The following is a 20402-nucleotide window of genomic DNA, read 5'->3' on the forward strand; positions in this document are numbered from 1 at the left end:
AAGTTCAGCCTCTTTGATGTGGGAAAAAGGTGCAGGACAAGGGTGAACACAGAATATGAGAAGCAAAATGCAGTGGTTACCACGTACATGAGAATATGTATTGGAACAAGTAAAGACTGGAAAGACTGGTTGAACAAGACACAAAAATGCTCCAGGTTTAAGAAAACCTTGATATTTATGAAAGTAATAACTTTTCTTAGCTGAAAAAAATTACAGGTTAAATTGAAAACACAAGTTACACTGAGAAAGATTAAACTGCATTCAGATAATTGAATTGAATTGCAAGGGATTAGATAACGAGGAAGATTAAAAAAATGTAGCAAGACTCCCACATATAAATAAGTCAACTATGTTAATGAAACAATCAAATAGATAAACTGACATTTAGAAGAAAATTCAAATGTATAAATCCAAACATATGCAGATATGTGCAACCTCATTGTGATAAAGGAATGCGAACCATGACTACAACAAGATACCATTTACCTCCACTTGATCAGATTAAAATGAAATGTGCAAAAATAACAGGAGTTGCCAATTTGGATAGATAGTAGCATCCCTAACACATGTCAATAGAGGCATCCATTTTTACAACCTTGGAAAATGGTTTGTCATTATCTCAAAAAGTTAAGCATTTACAAAATCTAACAAATTAACAATTTGTCTTCAAGGAACATACACACAAGAAATACTCGTAACTCTGTACCACGCCACATGCGCACAAGTGCTCACAGAACCGTTAACAATATTGAATATACCTGGAGACAACTCAGATGCTCATTGGTTGATGTGTGAAAGGCCTGATGCAAAGATTTTTGAAGTCTGTACCCTGAAATGAGAAAATGTCCCACGGTATATAAACATTGTTCATGTATTAGCTGCTTTTGCCCCACAAAAAAATCTTCAATCTATTCTAAAATGTAGAAATAATAGAAAACAACATTTTCTGACCCTCCAAACATTATAAAACTTTCTTTTAAAAACTGAGGCCAAAGGCACAGTGTAAACAAAAAGCATAAAATTTCTACAAAACAAAGGCGATGAAAATACTGTGTAGTCGACTCCATAGGAAAACACTAAAGCAGTAATCACAGGAAAACTTGCAGACTTAATAAAAAGGAAACAATACTTCTTCCAATAAAAAGGAAATAATATTAAAACCAAGACCCTGCTTCAGAGAGTGACTTAGTTTGGGTTCCAACGAAACAAATTCTCTGAGACAGAGATTTTGTGCACAAAATGTATTACAGAATACACAGAACATCTGTAAGAATGAGAGAAACGCAGAACTGGAGAGAGGAGAAAGCGAAAGTGCAAAGCAGTGGCAGCAGCGGCTTCAGCCCAGCCACGGGAGCTCTGGCAGGATGCCCTTCAGAACTGTCCCAAACGGAAGTAAAATGTGGTCACTGGATACTGTTTGCCCCAGAAAGACAGTTTAGTCCTGAGAGAGTATAATCTTTAGCAGGAGCACTGTTCCTAGAGGTGATGTGACACTTAAGCAGTCAACACTCCTGCAAGCTGTGAGAATGGAGCCTTGGTACTGTGGAGAGGGGTGGCTCTGTCCAACATTAAAATATACTCTTCATGTATCTATATTTAAAGCACTATAGCATTCACAAATGAATAGACGAACAGTCCAATAATGGAATAAAAGTCCAGAAGTAAACTAAATCACATATGGATACTTAATATTTGATAAAGCATGTATTTCAAGCCACAGGTGCAAAGACAGACTTTTTGACAAGTACTTCAGGAACAACTTTTTAGCCAATTAGAAAGAGCGAAAATGAATTCAGACCTTATTCTTTATGCAAGAATAAATTCCAAATGGATCAGTAACCTAGGTGCAAACATTGAAAACTTACAAGTATTAAAATTAGTCATGTGTGAATTCTCTTGTAACCTGGATATAGGAAGAATTTTCTAATTATAACTTAAGCTGTAGATATAATAAAAGAAAATTTAATATCTTTAAGTACCTAAAAGTATGGTACAAAAACATGATAAGCAAACTCTAAAGAGAGTTAACAAATGGCGGGAGTGGGGGCCAGGGGACTAATTGTGATGTGCATCACAGATAAAGAGTTAATATCCTTAATACAGAAACATTTTCCAACAATGGAATAAAAGAGCCAAAACTTTATAGTAAAATGGGCAAAAAACATTAACAGATAATCTATATATATATATATATATGTACACATACTTGCACATATGAAAATATGTTCAAACTCTGTAATAAAGAATTGCAAATTGAAACTATATGAAGATACTATTTCTGTACTACCAGATTAGTAAAAATTTTTAAAGTATGTCAAGGCATACAGGGAACAGGTAGTGTCATTTATTTCTGGTAGGAATGCATATTGATATCAATACAATCCTTTTGAAGGGGAATTTGACTATCTCTAACAAAATTATATATGTGTCAATCATTTCACTCAACAATCCGAATTTTAACAATTTACCCTGAAAAGCTACATCCAAAAAAATAAAAATATACATAAGTGTATTTATTTATTGCAGCATTGTTTGTTATTGCAAAATTTTTTAAGCAACCTAAATGCTCAAGCATAAAAGAATGGTTAGATTATTACTTCCACATAGTGGAGTACTTATGCAGCTGTACAAAAGAATGAGGAAGATCTCTATGAACTGACATGGAGAGATTTCTAAGATATATCGCTAAACAAAAAAAGTAAAGTAGATCAATATCTATAGTATAATATCTTTAGTCTGAGAAAGAAGAGGACGTTTAAAAAAACTTATGTATCTGCCTGCTTATTCAAAAGGAGGTACAGGAAGGATAAAAAAGAAACTGCTAAAATGGATTACCTATAGGGGGTAGATGGGAATGAGTTGAAAAAGGAAAGAAAAAAAAGCAATGAAGGGGAGTGATATTTCTTTGAACATTATCACTTTTGCATAATTCTAACTTTTAAAATGATGTAATGTTTTACGTATGTACGAAAAATAAAAGAGCCCAGGCACGGTGGCTCACGCCTGTAATCCCAGCACTTTGGGAGGCCTAGGCATGCAGATCACCTGAGGTCAGGAGTTCAAAACCAGCCTGGCAAACATAGTGAAACCGTCTCTACTAAAAATGCCAAAATTAGCCAGGCATGGTGGCAGGCGTCTGTAATCCCAGCTACTTGGGAGGCTGAGACAGGAGAATGACTTAAACCTGGGAGGCAGAGGTTGCAGGGAGGCCAGATCATGCCATTGCATTCCAGCCTGGGCAACAAGAGTGAAACTGTATCTCAAAAAATAAAATAAGTCAGAGGAAAGAGTCAAAATGGACCTAATTATTTCAAATAAATCATATAACCGAAGAAAGAAAGGGTGAGACCTTACAAATGGACTCCAATGCAGTGTTTGGACTGAACATTGTCAGGCTCAAGACAAAAGAACTATCAACAATGTTGAACTCTTAGTACCTCTGTTTCGAAGTGGTGTGGGTTAGCACACTGCCCCAGAAGTCATGCACTAGAAGCCCATGATCAGGGTCCTTTCCTTAACTGTAATCCAAATCCCAGGATAATGACAGAGATCATGTAAACACAGAAAACAAAATTTCAAAAAGTGTTTGGAAATGCGTTTTTCAACTGGGAACTGTTGCAAAGTGGTCAAATTTTCTGTGTAGGAAGAACTGGTCTAAACTCTGAGGAACATGGAGACAGACTATGCAAAGGTCACTGCTCTGGAAGATTTTGTATCTTAAGCAAGAACGTCCAAGCTGCTCCCCCAATGCCTGGATTCATGAACCATTTCAAGGGAGTTTTATTTCCCAGGCATTCCATCACCGGTTTATTATTTTTATATGATGTCCTTTTCCACTTCTCTTGAAAACATGGGGATATGTTTCAGTTGATGTAGAGAAAGGATAATTTGATGAAAAAAGCTCTACCTTTGTTTGTCTTGGCGTTTGTGATATGTCCCTCTCCTCGCAAGATGTTTCCAAATGGTCTGTGATTTAGATCTGGACTAAAGTAAAACCACCAGTAGTCGCCTGAACAGGGACTTGAACCCTGGACCCTCAGATTAAAAGTCTGATGCTCTACCGACTGAGCTATCCAGGCTTCAACAATCACCTCTTTGTTGACCAAGAAGTGTTAATAAGACTCATGATTTTGGTAATTACTGGGGTCTTCAGGCGTTCTGGTCCTATACCCACGCCTCAGCACTGCAGCCAAGCTTTATTATATCGAGCATTTAACCCTCAAACTGTTTGTGCGTTAAGTAGATAATTATTGTGTAGTATTTATTACAGGAGAAACGACGAAGAAAATCGAGCTCAGAGTAGGGTGAGACCCCTTCGGTAGTGAATATATCCACAGCTCATGATCGCTAACAGGAGCCCTTAGGATCGTTCCTGCGGATAAAAGCGGCTTTAGAGCGGACGCTCAGGCTCCTTCATCCGCTTACTGAAAGGATACGCATTTCAACAATGACTCCAGTAAGTGGGAAGAAACTTCAGAAGAATCAAACATTTGGGTAACGAAAGATTAAAGTTATGGCACAAGAGAAGTAGTTCAATTCCCCTTTGTTTCCTCTGGTGTTTTCCTAACTCTTTTAGAAATGGGTTTCCTGGAATCGGAATGCCAGAGGAACAAACACGTGACACCCGCTTCTGTCTGGGAATTACCTCCTTCAAAACCCACGTCTCCAAGATTTGTATAATATCTTTTTCCAGGTCACCCAACCTAGTCTTCATTTTTCACTCTCTTTTTCTTCACCTCGTCCTCAGCCTCCCTTCCCCGCTTCTCCACACCCATCTCTGTTCCTCTATCGCCTCATTTCTCAGACCTCCCATTTGCAGATTCACTCATTTCTCCGCCTATGCTTCAGTTCTTTAAAAGTGGAACCACTAGGTTTCAGAAAGGACCAGGCAGTTAAAACAGTTTACTCCGTCAGTCACAGTAGGTGTTCATTCGTTCACGACAGGTGTTTAAGCACCTCTGACCAGTGCAAGATCCAGCAATGTGGAAAAGAAATAAGCAGTTAGCAGAGGATGGTTTCGATCCATCGACCTCTGGGTTATGGGCCCAGCACGCTTCCGCTGCGCCACTCTGCTGCCCTCTGCTAGGCCGTTCTTTATCTCCAGCTAATTTATACTTCTCCCAACACCACTCTCCAGCTAGGCAATATTTCTTCATTCATCTTCTCTAGTCTCTGCCTTTCATCCTCGGGTTGTCTCCCGTTTCCTTCCCAAAACTGCCACCTACAACTTGTCATCCGCGCCTTTGCAACTTAAGAAAGCAGATGGAAATCCTTTCTCAGGAACTTGGTATTCAACCCGTTAGGCTCTCACACTGATTTCTAGGGTTGGATTTAGCACTCAGGGTTGGTTTGTTTCTTGCGCTTCCGCAGTGCAAGCCCTGTCTGCATTAGGAGCACCTTGACCCCTCCGTGTCCCCGTTCAGGCTGAGCACAGGGTAGGGGCGCCGCGTGGTCGTGCGGCCCTGTCCTCCGCCGGGTGGCAGAGACCAAGGAGAAGCTGAAGATGCGGCGAAGGGAAGAGGAGAAGGAAGTGCGTGTACTTGTGAAAATCGTCGCTCGCGGAACTGAGGGGGACGTGGAGACGACATGGTCCCTCAGAGAAGATTCAGTTCTCTGTGTCCCCCACACAACGAAACTTCTTTCACAAAGATTGTAAAGGGCACTCCTAGTTACGAGAAGAGCGTGTATGTGTTGACAACTTGGCCTTCGGACGCTGTTGGGAAACTGAGGCTCAGATCGCTTTCTAGGTGTGTCTTTAAACCCATCTTTGTCAGTCTCGGTTCTTCCAGACAAGGGATTGCGCAAAGCCCTTTTAAAGATTCTGAGAATAATTTAAGCTCCCCAAAGGGGTGGGCTTCATGGGCCTGAGCTCTATGGAGTCACACAACTTACTACCATCCCCCGAGCACACCTACACACACTCAGCCCTACTCTTGGGGTTTAATGTTTTGCAATGATTCTTTTAAAGTTCTCAATAGTTTTATTCTTAAACTTGTGTTTTGTAAGTGAGCGCCAACAGGACAATGTAGCATGCTTAGGCATAGGGGTCAGTTGGCTCCCAGAAGTTCTGCCCAGGAGTTCTGCTTCCCCTGGACGAGTTTTCAGCAGCTAATTTGCCCTGCTAACTGATACCCTTCCCCAGTCTCTTTCCCGACTCCTCTTCCCCACCTGCTTCCACCAGTTAAGCCCCCTAGGGAGTCTACAGAAGAGGGATGAAAATCCTGCAGCCTAATCCCGGGGTTTCTGGGTGTGGCATAATGGCTGTCACTCCTGACAAGCTGGCAGCGCCCAGGTGAGTTGGGAGGGAATCTTGCTGGGAGTGAGCCTGTAGCTCACACCCATATCAGTATATATTCATAATTATAACAGCACTGCCGCCTGCTTTTTGAATAAGGGCTCCCTCATTTTCATTTTTCACTGGGCACTTCAACTTACACAGCTGGTCCTGCTCCCCAAATTTCAGCGGTGTTTGGTTCTCTTTGCTGGGCTCCCCTCACCCTTCTTTACTATCTTATTCTCACACTTGAAAAATCAGACCCTGAATTCTTTTTTTTTTCTTTTAAGAGATGGGGTTTTGCCATGTTGGCCAGGCTGGTCTCGAACACGTGACCTCAGGTGATCCACCTGCCTCGGCCTCCCAAAGTGCTGGGATTACAGGGTTGAGCCACCACGCCCGGCCCAGACCCTGGATTCATAAAGATGGAGGTTGGAGTCCTCCAGGGGAGAATTTGGAGGCTTCATTTTGTAAACCCCAATGCTTAACACTGCTGTTTCTATTTTTACTTTATCTAAATTTTATAAAACTTAAGTCAGAAAAGATGCTAAACCATTTAACCCACTAACACATTTAGATAATATATCAACTAACCTCTAATAACTTAATTACTTATCAGGTATTTTTTTGAACAGTGACAAAGATTCTCTTCATGACCAAACTCTAGTCAGGTTCCTCTGAAGGCTCTTGTCAACTAAGCCCTGACTTTTGGACTTACATGTTTGTCGCTCTGCATTGCCCACTTTCAACAATAATGGTGCTAAGTCAGTTTAGCCAGAATCCTCCGTCCTGTATTACGTGATTAAGTTCCTCATCCTCCACCATTCCGCAGTGATGTCATCACCCTGGCCTGCCTTCAACAATCCTATTGGTTCAGTTTAGCCAGAAGCCTCTTACCTGTGATGTTTCCGTTCAGTAATTTTCCATCCACAGACCTCATCTCCCCACCCTGATCCTTGGCTATAAACTCCCACTTTTCTTTGTTGTATTCAACATTGAGCCCAGCGTCTCTCACCTACTGCAAAATCGCCCTTTAAGAAAGTTTTCTTTACTGTCTTTAACGATTGCCATGAATAATGTTTTCCTTAACACCAACACATGTATTTTGCTTTTTATATATAAATAACACATAATTTAATAAATTTGAGTTATGAAAGATGCCAGTGAAAATACCCATATTTTTATAAGATTTAAAATACTATCTTCACTGTACATTTTAGGATTCTTGATCTGAAGGAGAAACACAATTACTTTAATTGTTGTTAGAGGGTAGTGTTAAATATGATTTATACTATATGATCAGGGGTTTCCTTTGCACTATAAATATTGGCTTTGGTTTAAACAATAATGAAAACCTGTAAGTGTGCAAGCAGCAATTAGGGTTGTGCTCACTTTGGCAGCATATATACAGACATTGGAAAGATACAGAGCACATTAGCATGGCCCCTGTGCAAGGATGACACGCAAATTTGTGAAGCATTCCACATTTTAAAAAAATCATCACAAAACCAGTGATACAGAAAAATCATACACAAAATCCCAATGATACAGAAATGGCCTACAACAGTGGTTCTCACACTTTGCACATTAGAATCATACTTCAAGTTCTTTAAAAATAGAATAGGAACCCCTACGGATACCAAAATCCATCAATGCTCAAGTTCCTCATGTAAAACGGGGCATTTTATAGTATTTGCATATGACCTATGCACATCCTCCTGTATGCTTTAAATTATCTCTAAATTATTTATAATGCTTAATACAATGTACATGCTATGCAAATAATTGTTATACTGTATTGATTAGGGAATAATGACAAGAATATAAGAATCTGCAGAGGCCAGGTGCCATGGCTGACGCCTGTAATCCCAACACTTTGGGAGGCCGAGGCGGGAGATCACGAGGTCAAGAGATCAAGGCCATCCTATCCAACATGGTGAAACCCCGTCTCTACTAAAAATACAAAAATTAGATGGATGTGGTGGCATGCGCCTGTAGTCCCAGCTACTCAGGAGGCTGAGGCAGGAGAATTGCTTGAACCCAGGAGGTGGAGGTTGCAGTGAGCCGAGATTGTGCCACTGCACTCCAGTCTGGTGCCTGGCGACAGAGTGAAACTCTGTCTCAAAAAAAAAAAAAAAAAAAAAGAATCTGTAAGGTTCAGTACATATGCAACCATCCTTTTGTAAAAAAATTGTTTTTTTGATCCATGTTGGTTTAATCAACAGCTGGGAAACCTACAGACATGGAGGCCTAACTATACTAATTTTTGTAGGCTTCTACCTCCCAGACAAACTGATTTCATAGGATCGGGGTGCCAACGGGCATCAGAGTTTTTGTTCCATTGACCCCTAGCTTACGAGACAATTATGTGACTTTTGCGCAGACAGCTGCCATTACAAACTACCTTTTTTTATGGTCTAAGGTGTCTCTTCAGAAGCTCTTAAAATGTCTTCTTTCAAGCACATAGACGGTGTTCATAGAAAATGTACTGTTACTATTCTTATCCTAAAAGACATCTTTACAAGTGAAAGCTTCAAAAATTTCCCTGAAGACATTAATATGGAGTCAGTTACTTTAATCAAATTGTGCCGGGTTTTTTGCTGGTTTGTTTGTTTTTAGAGATGAAGTCTCACTCTGTCGCCCAGGTTGGAGCGCTATGGCATGAATGGGCAAACTGAAGACCAAGGTCAGAATTAACCTCAAAACAAACAGCAAAAAGAACCCGTCTCCTTTAACACTCTCGTTTACTTCGAAGCAACTTATATAAGGTGTCATATGTGTCAGAAAGAATTGTCAGACTTAAACATCGACAACAGAAATTACCGAGTTCTTCCTTTCAGTGAAGTGCTTGGCATTGTCTGGCAGACCCTCTAGCAAATATCTGATTTTTTTAGAGCTCTGCACCTTTGACTTTCTGTTAACTAGGCTAAGCTCTGTTGTGGTAGAAGTTAACTTATAGAAAAGTCAAAATAATGCGAGTGATTTTTGACTAACTTATAGAAAAGTGAAAATAATGCAAGTATATATACTCGGTAGAGTTTTAAATCAAGATGAATTTCTCTGACAGGTGTCCCATAATAACCTACATTGTGTCTCTTCACTTTCTATCCCTTCTCCCAGGACACACAGAAAGAATCAAAGGGGGTTTAGTAAGCGAGGGAAAGGAAGTACCGGGAAACACAGAAAGAAGAAAAGAGGAAGGAGAAGAGAGGCTAGAAGCGGGGGAGAAAAAGAGGTGGCCGTGGTTTGACCTTGAGGAAGAAAATGAGATGACTGTGCAGCAATGCTCCTGCCTGTCGCGTGCCCTTACAGAAACCATTAAGATGGCTGCACAGGGAATATGTTAGTCCCACTCACGGGCTGGTTAAGTTAAAATGTGGGAGGGAGCATTGGGGAAAACTCCTGAAAGCTGATCTTTGCAAAATGGTTTTGGCAAAATCTACGCCTTTACTTAACTGTTTTTGTTTGTTTTAGACATGATCTCGCACTGTCGCCCTGGGTGGAGTGCAGTGGCGCGATCATACAGCTCACTGCAGCTTCGCATTTCTGGGCTCAAGCGATCAAGTCTTTCTCCTACCTCTGCCTCCCAGGGAGCTGGGACTACAGGCGCGCGCCACCATGCCCCGCTCATTTTTTGTAGAGACGGGGTCCAACTCCCGGTCTCAAACAATCCTCCCCGCTCAGCCCCCTAATCCTAGGTGTGTGTGGATTTTTGAGAGGGAGTCTCGCTCTGTTGCCCAGGCTGGAGTGCAATGGCACGATCTTGGCTCACTGCTACCTCCACCTCCCAGGTTTAAGCAATTCTCCTGCCTCAGCCTCTCGAGTAGCTGGGATTATGGGCGCCTGCCACCACTACCGGCAATTCTTGCATTTTTAGTAGAGACAGGGTTTCAGCATGTTGCCCAGGCTGGTCTCGAACTCCTGACCTCAGGTGATCCGCTGACATTACCTCAACTGCCGACATTACCGGAGTAAACCACCGCGTCCGGCCCCCTAATTAGTGTTTTCACACTAGGATTAAAGGGGCAAAAACCTTGTGTCAGAAGTGGGATTCGAACCCACGCCTCCATTTGGAGACCAGAATCCCCATACATGGGAAGTTGCAACTTGAGTCTGGCGCCTTAGACCACTCGGCCATCCTGACACACGCTGTAAATTCTTCAGTTTTATTATATAACTCGTAGTTAGCAGATGCGGGCTCCAACAGAGGAGGAAAAGATCTTGGTTGGGTGGCGTGTGCTCCCGGTTTTCAGAACGGTATTTATTCTTTTGCCCAGTGGTATTCTAAATGATGCTACAAATAGCATTATCAAAATGCCTTATGTTGCTATCTTTCAGGTTAAGTCAGAAATGAAATAATAGGGAAAGTGGCAAATATTTGGAACAGTGCTTCCTAAGTGTCTGCTAAACTCCGTAACAGTTTCCTGGCCAGAGGGATCCTCAGAGCTCAGATTCAGCGTCCTGAGTAGGTGCTTTGTGCACAGAAACGGAAGTCAGACGTGATTTTTATTTTTACTTTTCTGTTTCCCCACCTAGCCCAAAATTTACTGTGAATTCTTTGAAGCAGAAATAAAATCAGTAACAGATAGATGAACTGTCCAAATTCAAAAGAATGATTGGAAAAGACGAAGGTGGAGAATGGAGAAAAATAATTAATAATTTTATAATTTTAAGAGGATCCTAGAGCAAGAAAGAGTGGTAAGTGCTTGTGAGTCTGCAGAGGTGAGAATAAGAGTGTAAAAGGTGGAATTAGTCATGGAGGCAGGGAAGAGCCTTTAAGTTCAGAGAGGCAAATTCATCAAACTTAGCTGTCCAGGGCTCGCTTCTGTTATTGGCCAATAAAATCTTTCTCTTTTTCTCTCTCTGTTTCCTTTACTGTTTTGTTGTTTTTCTCTGTCAAGCTCACCATATAGCCCTCTCCTCTCTCCCAACATAACAGACTCCCTCTCTAAAACGTTTAAAATTATTATTATTGTTGTTGTGACAGAGTTTCACATAGGCTGGAGTGCAGTGGCGCGATCTCAGCTCACTGCAACCTCTGCCTCCTGGGTTTAAGCACCACCACACCTGGCCGATTTTTTTTTTTTTTTTTTTTTTTTTTTTTTGTATTTTTGAGAGAGACAGGGTTTCACCATGTTGGCCAGGCTGGTCTCAAACTCCTGACCTCCAGTGATCCACCAGTATAGGCCTGCAAAAGTGCTGGTACTACAGGCACGTGCCATCATGGCCAGCTAATCTTCGTATTTTTATAGAAATGAGTTTCACTATGTTGGCCAGGCCGGTCTCAAACTCCTGACCTCAAGCAATCTGCCCACCTTGGCCTCCTAAAGTGCTGGGATTACAGGTGTGGGCCACTGCACCCAACCAAAATTATTCTTTAGAAAATAAACTATCCTTGAAAAATACGTTGTTGATTTAAATCATAATCTCTTTTCTTCTACTCAACAGAGTTTGAAAAATCTCCCCATCTTGCCACATGTACACCTGCTTGGTCACTTGCGGCTGCTGCATAGTATGAAAATCACAGACAGTATGCCTGATGGCCATCTAGGTTGCTTGTAACAACCTGTTACCTCGAAATGCTACAGGCACCGTACTAGGCAAGACAATCACGGAGCTGAACTGGAATTTCACTGAGTTGGATTCTTGGGAGTGGAATTGCTGGGTAATCATTGAAAAGTTATACAGGAAGAAAACCCATGTCATGTCAATACTGCAAAAAAACTAAGACTCTAATTTTAAGACCAAGATTTGAGTCATGTAGTATTTCATATAGCGCAATTTTTACCTTCAGAAACAAGAGACAGAAAGGACATCCGAATCGGGCGATTCTGAGGAGCAATCTCAGAAGGAACACTAAACTTAGTTTTGTTTTGTTTTTTTTAATTTATTTTTTCCTCTCCCGCCCTCCTCTTCTCCAAATAGTTTCTTTTGAACAAGATGAGTATTTGTTATTGATGACCCACATGTGTTTTCAGCAGTATGACAATTTTAAGGGTTCTTTCCTCCTAGGTTTTAGAGGTAACATAGGAAATTTTTTGATAGAAGTTTGTAACAGATTATTTTATGTGTGCGGAAAAGCAAAGATTTTAGTAATTTCCCTCACAGACTGAGAAGTTGAACGGCTAAGGACAGAACAGGGTGTTACCATCATTGCTGCAGCAGTGGGTGAGTGAATGGTTGCTGGTCAGAGCAATGTCCCGTTCAGATGATATACAGGAATCAGGAATGTTCCTACAGGGCTCTCTGAGAACGGAGACCTTTTTCTCGTGCCTTTTTCTTTTCTTTTTGTTTGTTTAATTTGTATGCCAGCCGATTCACAGAGCAATAGAAGGAAACCCGCTGCTTACTTTCTTGCAAGAGACAGGGATCTCCAACAGTGCTGCGGGATGGCATCCAAACAGCACTGAAAATATCCCCGGATTCGGTAAATCAGGGGTTTTCATCTGTCGATTGGTTTGATGTGAGAGAGATGCCTCTCTCTTTGCGAGACCCTGTTGGTGAACATCTGTTGGGGTGGGAAATCTTGGGGTTAGAAATGGCTGAACTATTGTGGGCATTCCTTGGCAAAACTTTTGGTACAAATCTGGTAGGGAAGAGCAAACAGGAAGTCATACCGTGCCAGACGCGGAATTCGAACCCACACCTCCATGAGGAGACCAGAAGACCCGAACTGGGGAAGCGGTAGCTTGAGTCCAGCACCTTACACCACTAGGCCATCCTGACACTACAACAGACAGCTCAAAAGTACACATGATCCAGCGGCAAAAGTTATCTCTGGAATTTGCCTGACCAGGAGCTCTGCATTCGCCGATTACGGAATGTAATGGTAGAAAAGGACAAGTGTTAGTGCAAAACTGAATAATCCTTACAGTACTGCAGACCAAGATGGGGGCGGGGGAACAAGATGTAGAGGTGACTTTCCACGTCCCTCTCCCCTTCCTCCAGTAACTCCCCACACTGGGCCCTGCCCTCTCCCTCTGACCCAGACCTCCTGCCCCTTATTCTGCCTACAGCCCTGACCCTGTGGGGTCACTTTGCTCTTTGTGATTTAAGTCCTGATGCAGCAGCTCCAGCTTAATACTGCCCCAGGGCCAGAGGGAACTTTCAGTGGATGAAAGGCCATCCCCACTGCTCTGGACAAGAGGAAGTCATAGCAAGAGAGTGGGGCTGTTCTTACCTGGAGGCATTCCCCCTTCTCCTCAACCTATCCGAACTGTGATTCACCACTGGAAGTCCTCCTTACATCTTGTACTTCATTACACAGTTCAGTAAACATCACTGTCTTCTGCCCTGCAGGGACACGTGCTCTACAGTGATAACCCTGTCTCTCCTCTTCCTAAAGCTCTCAGATGCTTTTCTGCAAAATATTACCCATTGTGGGAGGCAACAGCTATTTCAAAAGATAAATGAGCCTTTTATGACTGAAAAATATGTTTCTATGACTGTGAAAATAAAATCGTAAAAAAGAAAGAAAAGACAGAACCTTGCTGCAATTATTTTTCTAGGATTGAACTGTGAAAGAAACAACTTAAAATTCTGGTAGAAAGGAGTGCCACTGAATATCTATACTTAAACTATAAGGGCCTAAATGGATGGGACACAAATTTGAAGTCTTGCTCTATTGCCCAGGCTGGAGTGCAGTGGGGTGATCTCGGCTCACTGCAACCTCCACCTCCCAGGTTCAAGCAATTCTCTTGCCTCAGCCTCCCGAGTAGCTGGGATTACATGCACGCACCACCACGCCCGGCTAATTTCTGTATTTTCAGTAGAGACAGGTTTTCACCATGTTGGTCAGGCTGGTCTTGAACTCCTGACCTCGTGATCTGCCCACCTTGGCCTCCCAAAGTGCTGATATTACAGGTGTGAGCCACCGTGCCTGGCCCTTTCTCTGCATTATTAAATGCAGGTTTCTTTTAACAACCTGTAAGAGCTGTATGATATTCCATATGGGTATGGTACAGTAAGAAAAGCTTGCACCAAACTGTAATTAAATGCACTGCTGCCTTCACTGAGGAACTCTTCCTACAATCAATCAGTCAATGGAACTAAAGATACTTAGTGATAAAGTTGATTTGCCTTCTGGCACAAGCTCCATATGCAATATATATCTATACACAAACACATATATGTACCTACATATACCGATATATAGCATATAATATATAATATATAGTATATAGTGTGGTGTTCATGAGTTGAAAGGTGGACCATTACCTATTTTCTAAAACCCAGATTCAGAACCAGAGGCTTGAGCCTGAGAGATGGCAGTGGAGTCAGGGCATCTTGGGGAATGTTGCTAAGAAAGTTGGTAGAGAAATGTGTAGAGCAGCAGGCTGCCTATCCACGCCTAACTCCTGCCCTTCGGAGTTATTTCATTGTTATTATTGTTCCTTCGTGTCTCTGTTCTCTCACCGCTGTCCTCTTCCCTCCACCCCCCAACTTAGGAGTCTTCTTGAATTCTGAAGGAGCCCAAGTTGAGAAAAGCTGTGTGAAAGAGGCCATACCTCATTTTGTCAAGAACTGAAGGTCTGATTTATCTTTTTGCTCCAGACGCCTTCCATTTAAGCTCGCTGGTGCAAGCCTCTGCTGACTTGTGGAAAATGAAGTGAGAAGTAAGAGATATCAGGGCTGGCACTTTTCCAGAATTTTAGTCCTTGCAGGCCCTCTCATAGCGGCCAAAACATTTGCAATATTTTGCAGGGTGAGTGTTGTGTCACAAATGCCTTATGCGGTAGAGATCTGAATGCACGCCCTGCCCACTCATAACTATGTGTACTCCTTGAGTTAAAGAAGTGATATCCATGGTACGTTTCCCATAATGATTGCTCATGCGTTAGTTAATACTGTACTGAATAAACACTTTTTTTTTTTTTTTTTTGAGATGGAGTTTCACTCTTGTTACCCAGGCTGGAGTGCAATGGCGCGATCTCGGCTCACCGCAACCTCCGCCTCCTGGGTTCAAGCAATTCTCCTGCCTCAGCCTCCCGAGTAGCTGGGATTACAGGTGTGAGCCACCATGCCCAGCTAATTTTTTGTATTTTTAGTAGAGACGGGGTTTCACTATGTTGACCAGGATGAGTCTCGATCTCTTGACCTTGTGATCCACCTGCCTTGGCTTCCCAAAGTGCTGGGATTACAGGCGTGAGCCACCGCGCCCGGCGAATGAACACATTTAAGAATCAGAGGTCTTAATCTCAGCAGACAAGCAAGGAAAGAGCCCACTGAGATAACTTAAGAGCATTAAAAAAATAACACACCAAAAAAGAGTTAGGCTCAAGTGATTCCTCTGAACATCACAGACCTGTTTCACTGAGGTTATACATTTCTTTAGGCACTAGAAATCAGGAGGCGAACACTAAACATGAAATGATTTATTCTCAAAAACTGCTCTGCTCAGGCTTGTTGGGACTTCACGATCCTTCTCGGACCTGCATCCCCCTCTTCTCTGGTACTCGCGTGATGACAAGCAGCTTCACGAGAAGGGTACCTCTACCCAGGCAAGTTTAGGGTTTTGGAGAATCTGAACAAACAACGGGTCCTCTGGGAGGCGAACCTTTGATTCTCAGAAGTTCAGGATGGAGAAAAGTGATCAACTTGAGTCTACATTCTCTCCATTCCTCTCTCTCAGCTGCGTTCATGTGCCCCCCATTTCTTGTTTTGTTTTCCTATCGTTTGCGTTTATGCCACTTCGGGTCACAGGGGCATTACTTGGCATGTATGTAACTTTGGGGATGAAGGTAGGGGTGTGGAATGTGTGACTGTTTTACCCTGTGAGGCCTGTGGAGAGCTGCCTGGCTGGCTCGCAAACAGCAGATTTCACAGCCTGTGTCCTGGAAGGCAGGGCTGCGTCCTCGGGGTGGGACTGGCGCAGGAGCCTCATTCCCCACTTCCCAGCCAGTGGCCCTTGTTTTTCCCTGAGTTGCCTCAATGTTACTTGTATTTGTCAGTAGTTGAGAACTCTCTTTGTTGTTGTTGTCGTTTCTTTTTTTCCCAAGGGATACTGTTTCTTTATGAGCGCAGGGCCCCGGCTTGGGACAGGAGACCTAAGATTCGCGGTCTGCTTTACCTTTTCACCCGGGTCTGCCCGTCCCAGCAGAGTCCTCGAGCAGCTTTTCCCACGCCCCTCACGGCCCCTTTCCCTCGCGGCGGCGAACAGTTTTCCGGCTTTGCCAAAGCGCCGCTGGACGGACCTCTCCTGTCTGGATTTCAGTCGCTCAGTGGAGAATGAGAAACCCTGCCAAGATCTACGCCCCAGTGGCCGCTCCGCCACGATGCCGCCTTGAAGACGAGACTCAGCGGCGGAGCTGCTCCCCAGCTTCTGTCCCCGCGAGGGGCTTCATTCATCGCTCCCTCCAGACAGCCCCGCCCCCGCCCCCGCCCTCGCCCTCCAGTGCGGCCCTTTTGATTTACAACCTGGGGGAATTTGAGACAGATGAAGGCGCTTTTCCCCCAAGACCCTGAGAACTGAAGTCCAGAATATCTGGGCGTTAACCAGGGCGAAAAGTACTGCAGACGAGGGGGCGTGGCTAAAAATGGCCAAAAGCTAATCGGAGGGGATGCTAAAATCATTAGGGAATGCAGAGATTTATTTTGTTTGACCATACGCCAGAAAATCGGAAAAGGGAAGAAAGTGAAAGATCAAATATTCTAGAAACCAGTATAAACCAAACAACAAAACTGAGTCGAGGGTGACAATAGCTTTAGTAACCGGAAATAGCCCTGTCTCATTGTGGCCCTGTAGCTCAGGGGTTAGAGCACTGGTCTCGTAAACCAGGGGTCGTGAGTTCAAATCTCACTAGGGCCTAGCAGGCTGACCCTCGGTTTCTGGTGGTTGCTTCCAAAGTGTGTAACTTCAGTATTTTTGTTTTTATATTTTTTCCAAACAAAGTCTCGCTCTGTCACCCAGGCTGGAGTGCAGTGACGCCATCTCGGCTCACTGTAACCTCCACCTCCCGGGTTCAATCGATTCTTCTCCTGCCTCAGCCTCCCAAGTGTATGAGACTACAGGCGTGCACCACCATGCCCAGCTAATTTTTGTATTTTGGAGTACAGACTGATTTCGCCATGTTGGTCAGGCTGGTCTGGAACGCTTGATTTCAAGTGATCCACCCACCTCGCCCTCCCAAAGTGCTGGGACTACAGGCGAGAGCCACAGCGCTGGGCCGAGGGGATGTGTTTATTAGATGCCAAAACCTAAAACTGGAAATTATTCAAATTGATAAGCAACCATTTCAGCCCACCTTCTCAGAGTGCAGAAATGTACTGCTAGCAAAAGCAGGGAATGCTAGAAATACACTTCTGGTTCCAAAAATGGCAGAAGCAAGCTGGCTTCACTGCTTCCTACTGAAAACCAAAAATAAATACACAGCACCAATATTATCACCAAAAGTAAGGAATTCTAAAATTAAAATTCCTCATAACAGTTGGAAATGAAACTGCTGTGCTGTGGTGATGATACACGAAATTCAGCTGTAGGAATCTTTGAAGATCTACCAATACAACAGTCAGTGTCAATATAAACCAGCCAACAAATGCCTCTTTCTGATAAACGTATTTGTATGGAATCTCAGTCACCTGCAACCTAAGGAGTCCTCACTAATTTAGCCATTATAGGCCTGAGGAAACTATATTATAATCAGCGATTTTGTGATGCTAATTTAATGGACTCTAAGCTCCCCTGATGACAGGCATCATACCTTATTTAATATCATATCTCAGAGCCTTGCAGAGTATGAACCCTAGTCCCTGCTAAGTAACGGTGTCTTGAATGAAGCACAGTTAACTAAATACAACCAGACTGAGTACAGCAAGGCTCAAGCCTGTAATTCCAGGCCGAGGCAGGAGAATCACTTTAGTCCAGGAGTTCAAGGTTGCAGTGAGCTATGATCACGCCTCTGGGTGACAGAGCTGAGACCCTATTGAAAGAAAGGAAAAAAAGAAAAGAGAAGAAAAGAAACGAGAGCCAGGATGTAACAAATTTGTAAATACCGCAGGAGGTAGAAAATGTACCTGAAGGCCAAGAAACCAAAGTCAGCAAATATAGAAGAACACAGAAACCAACACGCAAGCCCTGATAAAGATTCTACCTAAATGTAGTGACCAATCCACCCAGTCTCAGTTTATGCCTTAAAATTGAGGCATAAATTGAGCTGCCTGCAAAGTTAAACATCCAAAGATAACATCTGAGTGGCTTACATAAATTGTTAAAGCCAATAATCTCTATCAGAGACTAAAATGATGGAGTTTCTCTCCATCACATTTGCTCTAAATACTTAATAATATAATAATGTCCACAAGCCACAAATGGACTCCTCAAAATGGTAATTTGGATTCTTGAAATAATCCAACACTTTTCGTTGTACTAAATTTGGAAAATCTACTTTAAATGGCTTAAGAATCAGGACAGGCACAGATTATTCATTTCCACTAAAATTGGCCAGAGCAGCTTTTAGTTGCTCACAGTTTCGGACAATTATTCCTTTCTGAAAGCCCGCAAGGTACTTTGTTTCCATGACTTCATAGATACTGTTTTCTCTCCACGCAATAATACCTTCATCCCTTCTTCTAGCTAAGTCCTACCCTTTCAGAATTCAAGTAACGTATCACTTTGCCCTCAATTTAGGTGAGAGGTGCTTTTTCATAGCACTATTGCACACCTTTATTATATCTGCATAATATCTAGTAAATAATAATGTATTTTTTCCTTTTCCTTTTTTTATTTTTTATTTTTTGGAGATGAAGTTTGCTCTATCACCCAGGCTGGAGTGCAGTGGCGCAATCTTGGCTCACTGCAACCTCCACCTCCCAGGTTCAATCTTTTCTCCTGCCTCAGCCTCCTGAGTAGCTACAATTACAAGCACTGCCACCATACCTGGATACGTTTTGTATTTATTAGTAGAGACGGGGTTTTAGAGACATGTTGGCCAGGCTTGTTTAGTAGAGACATGTTGGCCAGGCTTGTTGCAAACTCCTCACCTCAGGTGACATCTGTTCTTGATGTTAAAAGCCTCATTAGTTGGGCTTGTCTGTTTTTGGGGAAATGGTTTTTATTTTCTGTTATCGTATGTTTATATTTAACTGTGGTGTTTTCTTTTGCTTTTATTTTGTATTTCTTCTTTGCTAAAGTCTTGAAAGAGAGAGAAAGAGGACTGATCCAAGATGGCCAAATAGGAGCAGCTCTGGAGTGTAGTTCCCAGCAAGAATGCAGAGGGTGAGTGATCACCGCATTTCCAAATGAATTTTTACTGCCCACAGACCAGGAGATTCCTGGGCAGAAAAGCACCACGAGTCTCCAGCAGGTCTCCATACAAAAACTCACACAAATGTGGGTGGCCATTTCAACTGGCACCTGGAATGCCTGGGAGACAGAGTCGCCCATTCAACTGAAAAAAAGGGGATTGAAACAGGGAGCCAGGTGATCTGGCTCGGCGGGTCCCACTCCCACAAAGAACAGCAATCTGAAACGCTCTGGATTGAGAGTTTCACAACAAGCACAGCCTGACCCAGGACGGTCCAGCTCTGTGGGGGAAAGGGTGTCTGCCATTACTGAGGCAGTCCATCATTACAGAGACAGTCAGCCATTACCAAGGCAGACAGTCATTACCGCAGCAGTCCGCCATTACCAAGGCAGTGCTAACTATACCTCTATAAACAAAACTGCAAGGAAGTTTATACAGCAGCTGGGCAGACCATGGCAGCTCAGCAATGCCTCTGCTGACAGACTGTGACTAGGCTACCTCCTTGTTGGGCAGGGCATTTCTGAAAAAAGGCAGCAGCATGTCAGGAACTTATATATAAAGCTTCACCTTCCCAGAACAGAGCACCAGGGAAAAAAAGGCAGTTATGAGTTCTGCTGCAGTAGACTTAAATGTAACTGCCCAGCAGCTCTGAATGAAATGACAGAGCTCACAGCTCAGCATTTGAGCTCCTATAAGGGACAGACTGTCTCCTCAAGCAGCTCCCTGACCACTGTATATCCAAAGAAACACCTCATAAGGAAGAACTCAGGCTGACATCTGGCAGGTATCCTTCTGGGACAAAGATAACAGAAGAAGAAACTGGCAGCAAACCTTACTGTTCTTCAGCTGCTGCAGGTGATCCTCAGGCAACCAGAGTCTGGAGTAGA

At 43.0% G+C, this 20402-nt stretch overlaps 5 non-coding genes across 5 annotated transcripts; 2 read left to right on the forward strand and 3 right to left on the reverse strand.

Moving 5' to 3' along the window:
* Nucleotides 1–4006: 4006 nt before the first annotated feature.
* On the reverse strand, nt 4007–4079 carry TRNAK-UUU (transfer RNA lysine (anticodon UUU)). Its single transcript has one exon. It is a non-coding gene; the product is annotated as a tRNA-Lys (tRNA).
* Nucleotides 4080–5002: 923 nt separating this feature from the next.
* TRNAM-CAU (transfer RNA methionine (anticodon CAU)) lies at nt 5003–5074 on the reverse strand. The gene has a single exon. It is a non-coding gene; the product is annotated as a tRNA-Met (tRNA).
* Nucleotides 5075–7658: 2584 nt separating this feature from the next.
* LOC135269318 (U6 spliceosomal RNA) lies at nt 7659–7765 on the forward strand. Its single transcript, XR_010337624.1, has one exon. It is a non-coding gene; the product is annotated as a U6 spliceosomal RNA (small nuclear RNA).
* Nucleotides 7766–10311: 2546 nt separating this feature from the next.
* TRNAL-CAA (transfer RNA leucine (anticodon CAA)) lies at nt 10312–10418 on the reverse strand. Its single transcript has 2 exons — nt 10381–10418; nt 10312–10357 (listed from the first exon to the last, which is right to left on the reverse strand). It is a non-coding gene; the product is annotated as a tRNA-Leu (tRNA).
* Nucleotides 10419–17008: 6590 nt separating this feature from the next.
* Nucleotides 17009–17081, forward strand: TRNAT-CGU (transfer RNA threonine (anticodon CGU)). The gene has a single exon. It is a non-coding gene; the product is annotated as a tRNA-Thr (tRNA).
* The last annotated feature ends 3321 nt before the right edge of the window (nt 17082–20402 follow it).

The sequence above is a fragment of the Aotus nancymaae genome, unplaced genomic scaffold (assembly GCF_030222135.1).
Source record: "Aotus nancymaae isolate 86718 unplaced genomic scaffold, 86718_ANA_hifiasm-v0.15.2.pri h1tg000051l, whole genome shotgun sequence".
In the NCBI taxonomy this organism is placed as follows: Eukaryota; Metazoa; Chordata; class Mammalia; order Primates; family Aotidae; genus Aotus; species Aotus nancymaae.